Genomic DNA, 11,623 nt, shown 5'->3' with positions numbered 1-11,623 from the left:
CTCTTTCCCACTGAACCTAGAGAAGAATTTCTCATCTTGGCATTATTACCACTTGAGCAGGGTCGTTCTTGGTTATGGAGGGCTGTCCAATCCACTATAGGACTTTAGCAGCATCCCTGGCCTCTACCCACTAGATGCCATTACCCCCACACCATCCCCATCATGATAACCAAAAATGTCTTCGGATATTTCTGTCAAATGTCTCCTGTTGGACAAAATTACCCCTGGCTGAGAACCACTGACCCAGACTCAGCCTCAGCATTCTTGTTAACACAGTGCTCCAAGTAGCCACTGTCAACCTGATTTGGCCCATGGAATGAAACTCGTTTGGCCAACAGAGCTGGCCATCTCACATAGGGTCAGAGCCTAGTAGATGAACAACTTAATTTGGCAATTCTATCACCCAACTTCAGGGCCTTTTCTTTGAAGAGGACAGCACATCCAACCTACCATATCCTGAGAATAGACAGAGAACAGGGCTGGGCTTGAGGGCTCCAGCCCTGCTGTGCTAAGTCTCATGCTGACAGCTATGGACTTGGTCCCATGGGGCTCCCAGAACCACCTAAATGTACTGGGGGTGGGTGGGATGGGGCGGGGACAGAGTTGTTCTTTGCTTGATCTGCAGAGTGTGAAGAGATGTGTTGGTGACCAGATGTCATCATGGTCCCCCTCCTGACCTCAATCTCTGCCACTGCCTGGGTCCCAGCAGGAAGGTGGAACAGCCTCAGGGCAATCTTCAAAGTTGGCCTCAGATCTGTATCAGATTCACCTATGATGCTTGTCAACATGCAGTTTGCTAGATCCCACCCCAGATCTTCTGAACCAGCCATTTAGGGATAAGGTCTGGAACTTCTCTTGTTAACCAGCTCGCTGGGTGAAGACTAGTACCACGTGTAAAGTACACAGATGTTGACTTTGATTCAAATCCTGGTGCTGCTCCTTGATAATATACAACCCAAATAGCTAACATTACTGAGAACGGCTAATATTTATTGCGTGTCTATTATGTGTTAAGCACAGTGCTAAACTGGGCATTAGCCTAGTTAATCAATCTCTCTATGGTCAGTTCTATTTTTAACGTGTTTTAGATGAGAAACCGAGGCTCAGGGAGGTTAAGTGTGTTGCTCAAGTTTGTACAACTTAGAGGTATATAAAGCGGGGACTTGAACGGGATCCTCGTTCTTTGCACCATTCTTTGCAATTACATTAGCGTCTAAGAAGCTGAGCACTGGCTCTGGCAGCAGCAAATGATCAACACAAGATCACGTTCTATATCAATAAAGAGTAGTTTTTTGTTATTAACAACCGTGTGAGGCTAGAATCATTAGCCCCATTACGCGAAAGAAACTGAGGCTCAGAGAGCCTAGGTTGCTGCTTCTAGAAAGTGGTAGAGTCAGGACTTGAACCCAAGTCTGTGTGACTTCCAAGCCTAGCCTCAAGCTTCCTCTGTTCAGTCATTCCCTCGCCCGCTCTTGGCGGGGCAGGTGTGATCCATACACAGCCTCTCACAAACAGCCAGGCGAGTTTGACCTTTAATCCTTCCCCTTTGGGGATGTTCTAATGCTCCGCCCAAGACTTCACTCCGTATCATCACCACCTTGACCCACTCGGCCAGTCATAGACACTATGTGGCATGGATAAAGGGGTGATTTCAGCAAATCAGGTGAATTTTAGGGTAGAGAAGTTTAGGATTTCTCAATTTCTCACTAACTCACTCATTCGACAAATCTTTTTAAATGCCAACCATGTGATAGGGCTGAGGATGCAGCAATGAACAAAATAATGAAGCTACACCCTACTGAGACGAGATAAACTATAAAGAGAATGGTAAGCATATAATTTAAAATAAGTTAGGGTAAGGAGAGAGCAAGCAGCAGAGAGGGAGTCACGATGGCCTCTCTCACTGGGGTGACGATTGATGGAGTAAACTGCAGGAAGCCAGGGAGCCAGCCGCAGAGATATCTGGGGGGAGATGCCCCAGAAACTGCAGGAGAGAAAGTGTGTGAGAGAGCGTAGGGGTGCGCGCCCAGTGTGCCTGGCCGTCGGAATATATGTCATTCCCGCGGAAATGGTCCTGGCCAAGTTCACTTGAGCTCTTCAGGACAATGAAGGGAAAAGGAAGACGCCAGCTCTGGCCAGACCAAAATTAGGTCACAGCCGAGGAAGGACCAGGGCCAGGCTTTCTGTAAGGAGAGCAGAGAGACTTCCTTCTCTGGTGGCATTGAGCACTTCTGGATAAGAGCAGGCACAGGGCCTCCCTGCGTGGCCCTAGGCACAGAGCACTGGGAGAACTTTCACACCTGGAGCAGGCACTGAGGCCCTGCGATGTCCTAGGCACTCCATCAAGGGCTGTGCACACTGCCTTGCCAAATCCCCACAGTAATCTGGGGGTAAGAAGTACTGATAGCATTTTTAAATTGAGGAAACTAAAATTAATCTCATCACTGGAAAGTGGCAGAAAAGGAGTTTGAGCCCAACTCTATGCAGAAGACCAAGAGTTTTAGAAGCAATTACCCAGACTGTAAAGTTAGAAGGCCAGAACATCCTGAGCCTTCAGTACCTGTTGACTGCATGGATGGATGGATGGATGGATGGATGGATGGATGGATGGATGGATGGATAGATGGATGGGGAGATGGAGGGAAGTGTCAAGTGAGGAGTGGATGGATAGTTGGATAGTTTGTGACAGACACAAATAAGCAAGTAGAACCCTTTCTAATTTAAGTGCATATTTTTAAAAAAAAATTTATTTCTGTTTTGAGCCTCAGGGTCTCCATTAGAGGGCTGGACTCGACCAGTTATTTTCAAATGTTTGTTTTAATAGTGAAATCCTGTCTTCAAATGCTACCTGATGGGAGAAGCTGGGCATGAGGAAAGAATTGCTCTGGATAGGGTTGAGAAAAGAGGTAGGCAGGGTGCCAGAAGAAGCTCAGCTCCTCATTTTCTATAGGAACATCAGATACACCGTTGTAAAACTAAGGAAGACCTTGGACAAAGGTGATCCAGAATGTTCTGGTTTCAGAAACAAGGACAGACATATTGGGGAGGGGTGGCAGAGGAAGGGGAAATCTTAGCCAAACCCCTAGCCTTTTCTGCCCACATCAAATATTGGCGCCTAGTGGGTTAGCAAGGGCCTGTGCAGCTAAGAGCACAGCAATGTCTGCTTCTAGCTCTCCCGAGGAAGTATGGGTAGGGGAACTAGGTATTGTCTGAAACCCTGCCATGTTGCTCTGCCACCTTAGCCCAGGGAGCCACAGAGAAGAGTGAGTAACTGGGGGCAACCTCTGCCACCTGCTGTGTCTCGTCTGTGAATCAGGCCACAGTGTGGGAGTTGATTGATGTGGCCAACCTCACTCACTGGGTAATGGGCTTTGTTGGGCTCCCCAGAAGGTGGGACTAGCCAGACCAGGCAGGACGTTCATTTGGCTTATCTGGGATGCTGAGCCCAGTCAGGTTGGGAGATGCTGGAGCCACTGTAGCTTGGTGAGGGTGAACATTCTGTGTGCTGGTGCCAGGAAACAACATTCCAGCACTCTTGGTTGGAGACCCGTCTCAGAAAAGTGGAGAAGTCCACAAAGACAGGACTCCCATAGAGTTCTTGGGAGATGAATATTCTAGTTTCTCTGTTGTACAACACTCTGCTGAAAGCACAGAGCTGAATGTTTAGGTACGTGGAGTCAATAAGACTTGGGATTGAGTCCAACTGTGCTGTTTATTGATCGGATAGATGACTTTTAAAAAGTTACCCATCTTCTCTGAGCCTGAGGGCACGGAGGGAAATGCCTGGGGCTGTCTGGCCTGGTTACACCCTATTTAATTAGGATGGGATTCCAGCTGCTTACTATGGCTGACCTGGCTTCAAATCTACCGCCTGGGCTCACCTGGAATCAGTCTCCTCTCTCTCTCCCTAGGACTTTTATACTCAAGATTTTCTCTGAAGTACTTTTCTCCCTTTCCTCTCTGTCTCTTCATGAGGTGTATTCTTTATTTCCTTTTAAAGGACACTAACAAATGAACTTCAAATGTCCGTGGCTTAAGGTAACAGAAGTTTATTTATTGTTCTCATAGCAGTATAAAGTGGGTGTCCCTGCCCTGTGAGCAGCTCTCTTCCACACAGACTCGGGGATCCAGCCTCCTTTTGTTCCATGGTTCTGCCGTCCCCATCAGCATCTGCATCCAGATGAGAGAAGGAGATACTGGAGAAGACACACCTGTTTCTTAAAAGCCTTAGCCTAAGAATGGCACATATCACTTCCACTCACATTCCACCAGCGAGATCTCATTAAAGCCCACACAAGCAAGGAGAGGGTAGGCTGGAAAGTGTAGCCCCCTTTCCAGGGACAATTCTACACCAGGGAAGGGGAGCATGAATTTTGATGGACAACCACCATCTCTAATCTCTTCTACATCTGGCTCGTTTCACCTCTTCCTTCAGGTGTCAAGTGTTGCTTCATCTAGGAAGCCTGCCCTGAGTCTCCAGGTATGGGGATTAGGTGCTTCTCCTATGAGCATCCAGCATCTCTGTCCTTTCCTGTATCACATTGTACTGTCTTCTTGTTTGTATCTAGAAATAGAACACAAGCACCTTGAGGTCAAATTATGTGTTTATCTCTGTACCCTGAGGGGCCAGTCTGATACCTGGCACATAATGGGTATAATATATTATTGGATGGATGGGCGGATGGGTGGATGGGTGGATGGACAAATGGCTAGACAGATGCATGGAGGAAGGACAGACAAGCCTTTCCCACATGAGCCTTCAAGCTTCCTCATGCCTCAGCTGCTTCTGATTCTTTGAAAGCTGGCGTGGGCTGGAAAATTCCTGGCTATACAGTACTGTGAAAACTCTACTGCTGAAGAACCACCGGCCCATGCAGAAGGCTTCTTGCCCTTCTGCTGCCTTGTTCCTGACAGCCCCAGATGGGGCAGCTGCCCCTGGCTCTCAACCTGGAACCTGCTGTACCTCCTAGGCTGGGTCTAGGTTGCTAACCCTAGAGCACCTGCTCCCTTTGTTCTTTCTGTGGAGAGGGCTCCATGAACCCCACCAAATCACCTCTTCTTCCTTTACCTTTATCCTTTAGACTAACAAGAAGTTATAAAATTGATACACTAACTATACTCTAGCTATGTAGTAAAAAACAAAAACAAAAACAAAACGAAACAAAACAAAACCCTGAATTTTTGTAGAAATTCAAACTTTAAGTCAAAAGGAAGAAGCTCCGGATGTGAAATTTTGTGAAACCTGGATTCGAGGCTTCACTCTGTATGACCTTAGGCAAGTCACTTCACAATTTTAAGTCTTTTATATTAGTAAAGTAGGACTAATAAGAATATAATAAGAATAATCTTTATGTTGTATGATTGAAATGAGGAATCCAGGAAATTATAAATCAGAACATTCTTTGATCTAAAAAGTGCTTTCAAGGTGTAGTGTTGATGTTTTTTAGGGAGTCTGATAAATGTCTCCCTTCTTCCCACTCTGAATTCTGAACCAATTGAGAAATAAAACAAAAATATTGTTGTTGTTAGTGATGAGGCTAATAATGGGAACACATAGCTTATCTACCTGGGAAAATGAGCTTCTTAAGCTGGACCCCAGAATTAGGCAGTACTACCCACTCCCCAGGAGCTCCACGCACCATCCCAGCCTGGGATGTCTCGGGCTGCGATCTCAGTGCTCAGATGGGGAGAAGTGAGTGACTCTGAGATCTTAATTGGTGGTGAAGCTGACAAGGTTTGCTCATGTGGGTTGGATGTGGGTGGTGAAGGAAAGGAGGGAAACCAGGATGGTTCTTATGTTTTCAGTCTGGGGAATTGGGGGGATGTGGTGCCATTTATAGAGATAGGAAAGTGGGAGTTGAAGCGAGTTACCTGGAAGGAAGCAAATCAGTTCATCCACAAACTGAGTGGTAGCCCACAAACGCCTTGATAGATCACATATGGTCACTCACCTAATTGGATTGAGGCCTAACCCTGGTCACTCTCTAAATCTTGTCTGTATTGTTGTCCATGATGTCCAAGGGTCCATAGATGAGTGTCAGTTAGAGGCAGTGAGATCATTCAATGCCCCTCTGCCCCTCGGAAAGGTCAGCTGTCACCTCCAGGACTTACTGTGCCCAGGTCCTCTGCAGGCTTGGGGACCACAGACAAATAGGACACTGGTCTCATCCTTCACAAGGGATCAGCCATGCTGCAGTTACTTCACCTTATTAGAGGCTGAGTGGCTCAAACAGAGCCTCACAACTCCCCACCCGGTGCTCTTCCTACTTCTTTCACTTTCTATTTGTAATAGTCCCCATTCTGCTCAGGACAGCCCATTCCCCAGGTACTGCCCTCACCCCCATCAGAGGGGACAGGTGTGATGATAGCCCCCAGGGGCCCTTGTGACACTGACTGTGCTCATAGGATCCTGGGCATTTCACACGATCTCTGCTCTATTCCTTGCAAACATTCCCAAGGTCACCCCTGGAGCTTCATTCCAGATCACATACATATTGTGTTTAGGAAAATATTATTCTCTCCCAGATGGGAGCCAGTGAGTGCTGGAGGCTGGGGTGGGTGGGGAGGGGTGAGGAAGGGGCTCCTGTTCTGTACCGAACTGATCCTGCAGGGTGCATCTTAAACAGTGGAAGACCAAGGGAAGAGGCCCTGCCCCCACGGGGTGAAGTTTGGGCAGCTCTTGGCTGCCTGATCCTGTCCGATCTCAGAAGGTGGCAGGGAAGATGGCCTTGTGAACTGAAATCGGCAGGGTGGGGGGGCGGAAAAAAACACAGAGAAATCAGAGAACGGCTTGGAAGGTGAGCTGAGGGCAGATGGTTCCACCTCCCATCTGCTCAGAGCTGGCCCAGCACGGGCTCAAACTGGGAAATTGTACCAAGATCTAGCAACTAATAATGGAAAAATGCAACTGGCTCTTTCTTTTCCTTGGCCCATAAGCCAAATAATGATATACTTGTTATTGTTTCTGGTGAATAAAATAACATCATCTATTGAGAGTTTACTCTAGGCACCATGCTAAGCATCACTTATGCTTCTACTCATTTAATTCCCTCATCAACTCTGAGAACATTATTATCCCCATCTTACTGAAATGAACATAGAGAAGATAAGAGATAACCCGAGGTCCCTCAGCTAGGAATGGGGGAAGTGAGAATCGGATCAGCTTTACCCATATAAAACTCACACTGTTGTAATTACTGTCACTTCATAGTATGTTTTGTTATCAAGTAAAGTAAAATCTCACCATTATTTCATTATCATTCTTGTCCAAAATTTCTGGCTAATCTCAAGCAATTACTCTTCCAAATGAACTTTACATTCCCACTGCTATTTTCCCTGGAATTACATTATCCTTATTAAATATATGAGAGAAAATGGACATCTTTACTTTGGGGCTTCCTTTCTAGAAACATGAATGTGTCTCTACTTATCAGATATTCTTTTTTCTTCGGTAAAATGTTAATAGATTTTTCTCTAAAGCACTTGCAATGTTTCTTATTAAGAAAACCCTAAGAGGTTTTTCAGCTTTTTGTTGCTATTATGAGCAAGATCCTTTTTCGAATAACTTCGAAATTAAATCCGATGACTAGATGGGAAAACAATTAATTTTTACCTAATTCTTCTATTTAGTTCTTTTACTAAACTTTCTTACCAGTGCTGCTCATTGCCGGCCCAGCAGAGTTGTTTGGATTTTTCAAGGTAGAAAATCACGTTGTTGTAATTTTTGCCTTCCTTTTCAGTATTTATAATTCCTGTTTGCGTTTTCTTGTCCTCGTGACCACCTGCAGCAATTCTTTCAGATGCTGAGACTGGGGCCGTGTCACTTTGAGGTAAGAGCCAATACCATTGTACACATCACTTGCATTTCGTATTTTGCAATCGCCTTCGCATACATTCTCTCATCTGATCTTTGCTGTAGTCACTTAATCAACCCTCACGTGCTGAACTCCTCCTATGTGCCACGTGACACAAGACATGTGTTTCTTATCCCCATGCAGTGTACAGTCCAGTGTCAACCCAGGAAGTAAACAAACACAAATTAATTAAACATTTACAAGTAAATAAAACACAGACCAGAAAGTGTGTAAAGTACCGTTACCTCCAGTGTCCAGATAAGGAGTCGAGACCCCGGATGGGGAAGTGACTTGCATAAGATCACATGGCAGATAGGAGCCTTTCTTGTACCTCGAGGCCGAGGGGGCAACCTCTTGGCTTTCTCTAGCCTGTAAACATGGTTCTTCCTGGGCCAGAGGGCCAGCTGTCCTCCAGGCAGGGCCGGTTTCCTTGGCAGCGACCATTCCAGCTGGCTGAGAGCTGAGGACAGAGCTTCCTGGCTTTCCTCGACAGCCAGCCAGGGAGCAGAACGTTGCCATTGGCAGGGCTCCTGTGGAGCCCAGCAGCCAGGCTGAAAACCTCGAGCCCCACAGCTGTTGCCACTCGACCAGCACCGCCTGTCCTCAGGGTTTAGAGGTGAATCCCGCTCCCCTCCTTGGAACACTCTGCCCTGGAAAGTGAGGTCTGTCTGTAGGACGTGACCTGGTTCCGAGACATGTGGTTTCAGGCCCAGCTGAGAAGCAAGGCCAATGCCAGACCTTCTGAAGTGGTAATGACTGTGGCCATTGGGAACAAGGTCACATTTGTCTGCAGATACCCATTGGCTCCATGGTTGCTGAGAATATGGTGGTTGGGGTGATACCTTCTATGGCTCCATTTACAAAACCAATCCTAAAGCTCCCACCCTTCGGACCTCCTCCATCTGCTCCAGCCGCATTTCACCTTGAGCAGTCTTCATGTTCAAGGCCAAAAGGCGGTTCTGTCACCAGTCCAGATGCATGACACTTTACTGTTCATCGTGTTCTTTCTCAGGCGACCTCATTGGAGAATGTGTCAGCCTATAAGTTGGGCCTTATTTTACCCATTAAATAGACAGAGAAATCAAGGCTCAGGAGAGCTGCTTGAAGGAACCATGAACAAGCCTAGTTTTCCTTGGATGATGTGGGGCCAGGAGGGCTGGTCCTGACCCAGAGGAAAAACGTTCAGAACCTCGGCCCCAGGGTCACCATCTTTCATCCATCGATCCCTACAAGCTAAAGGAGGCCCTTCGAACAAACTCAGGGTGCCATAGTTGCCTCGTAAGTTAGCATGGGGATGTAGGCCTGGCTCCTGACAACTGGCTAAGGCCAATAAAAGTCAATGACATGTCCACTCAGACAGAAGAAAAGCAGGTTCTAATAGGAGATGATGACTTTGTCTCTACTATGGACCCCACTGGCTGCACAATGAAGCCTACAGACCCTTTCTCAGAGAATTTTTTAAATTATAAAATAAAATCCATAGAATTACAAAGGAAACCAATTATGTTAAAATATGATTCTCAAAGTCATTCAAAATATTGCAATATAGTAATATATGGGCTTTTTTCACTGATTCATTAAATAGCAAGATCCAGAGGTAGATTTAATAACTAGTATGATTTCAAAGTAGAGAAGAGCACAAATGATATTTCAAGTTGCTGCCACAACTAGAGCGTAACATGAAAATACCTGCGATTTCTCATGGTGACAAAGTCACAGGTACTGCTGATCACTGTGGCTCGTTGCCTATACACACTTGACGAAAATGCTAAATTTCAAAAAATGAAGATGCAGTTTTTTCCCCATTCAAATCCATGGACCTCAGTCAAGAGCTCTTGAAAGGAGGCTGAAGCTCCATGTAGGACCTAGTGGGTGATGGCTGGGTGAGCTGTGCATTGGGTGGAGAGAGACAGAGCTTTATCAGGAGCCTTTGCCTTTGACCACCCCTGGGTGGTCCTAGTCTGGCCACCGATGCTCAGATCCCATATTTCAACTGCTTCCTCTACTGTCCTCTCATCGTAATCTCAGTGGAACTTTGAAAAGTTCCATTTGTGGAGAATGGACTCATGGGAAAAGTCTGCTCCCAAGCCCATTCCCAGAGCTCATCTCTTCTGGATTTGCATAGGCTTCTCCAGTCCCACGACCAAGGCCAGTGGCACTTGGAGAGGCATGGGGGTGGGGCTGGGAGAGCTGCCCACTGCTGACCAAGCCCATCTTCGTTAACGAGTCCTTCTCGTACAGGTTTTTCCTCTTCATGGTCTCATTTCATCTTTACTAACTTCTTGTGAATTAGTACTGCCAGCTCCATTTTACTGGTGAGGCCCAGAGAGGTAGATCATTTGCCCAAGGTCACACAGCCAGGAAATAGAAGTTGCCACTATGAATGGCCACTGTCCTTTTCTTGGATCCCTTTGCTGCTCAGAGAAGTAGAAAGCAGGTCTCCTGTCTCTGCGGTGTGGCTGGCTGGCTGGGAAGCTGGAACTTGCATTTCGTATTTAGCTTCTTTCATTCATCCCTCCCTCCATCCATCCATCTATCCATCCATCCATCCATCCATCCATCCATCCATCCATCCATCCATCCATCCATCCAACCATCCATCCATCTATCCATCTGATAAACATGTGCCAGACACTGTGCTAAGTAAACCCCAGAAATGTTGTAAAAACAGACACAATCTGGCCCCCGTGGAGTTTATGGTCGAGGGAGGGGGCCAGAAAGAGACAGACACTAATGGAATAATGACACAATAAATGGAAATGGCAATGGTGCCAAGTGCTCTGAGGCAGAGATGTGTGGCTGGGAGCATGTCGGCTGGGCTTTGGCAGAGGTCAAGGGGGAAAGAGAAGGGAGAAAGCCATACCAACAGCGGGGCAAGCTCTGGGGTCAGGCTGGGCTTCAGATCCTGGAGGTGTCACCGACCAGCTGTGCAAACATGACAAGCCCTTCACACTTTGAGACTTGATTTTCTGAAAAATAAGGATTATAATAAGAGTACATACTTCACAGGAATGTCATGAAGATTTAATGAGACTCAGTGAGTAAAGCTCACTGACGCCTGGCCCCTGGTAAATGCTCCGAGTTAGCACTCTACCCCTTGTCAGTGTGGACAACAAATAAACAAATCCATAAAAGCACTTCACAGGAAGGTCTGGCCCTAGACGGAAAGGGTGTGTGGACAGTTCGACCTCGGCTGCATGCTGGAATCGCCCCCAAACCAATGAAATAACCGGGGTCTCAGAGGGTGCGTCCCGGTGACAGCAGCTTTCAAAGCTCCCATGTGATCCCGGTGTCCATCCATGTTACCCTGAGACAAAGGCAGGGCACGGCCCTATGGCTTCCATCCCCAAACTCCCAGGGCCCCAGCGGGTTGGTTACTGGGCTCAGGCCCGTTAGACGGAACTGATTTTGTGAGGAGCATGGACTCTCCATACCTTCTCCACCTTCTAGGAGCCTTTTTATGCCTCCAGCTCTTGCCCCAAACACACCCCTTTCATTCTTTTGTCTCCCCACCCAAGGGCCCAGCTTTCCCCCGCCATCGGCTAATCCGGTGACTCACATAGAGCTAGGCGATGCTGCTGTAGGAATGCTGTCCTTCTTAGAGGCATTTACCTTCCCAAAGCTCCCGAAGGCGCATCGCCTGCCATCTCTGAAAGTTTGCCAACATCTGGGCCCCTCAGGGGTGCTACCTGCCTCTTCTCCCTCTCCAAGTGGAAAGAGGTTCCCTGTGACGTCCCACAAAATACTCCTGCTCCCACGACTCCATGTGT

Source organism: Pteropus alecto, unplaced genomic scaffold (genome assembly GCF_000325575.1).
Source record: "Pteropus alecto unplaced genomic scaffold, ASM32557v1 scaffold71, whole genome shotgun sequence".
NCBI classification, from domain to species: domain Eukaryota; kingdom Metazoa; phylum Chordata; class Mammalia; order Chiroptera; family Pteropodidae; genus Pteropus; species Pteropus alecto.
Note: the sequence above shows the minus strand (reverse complement) of the source record.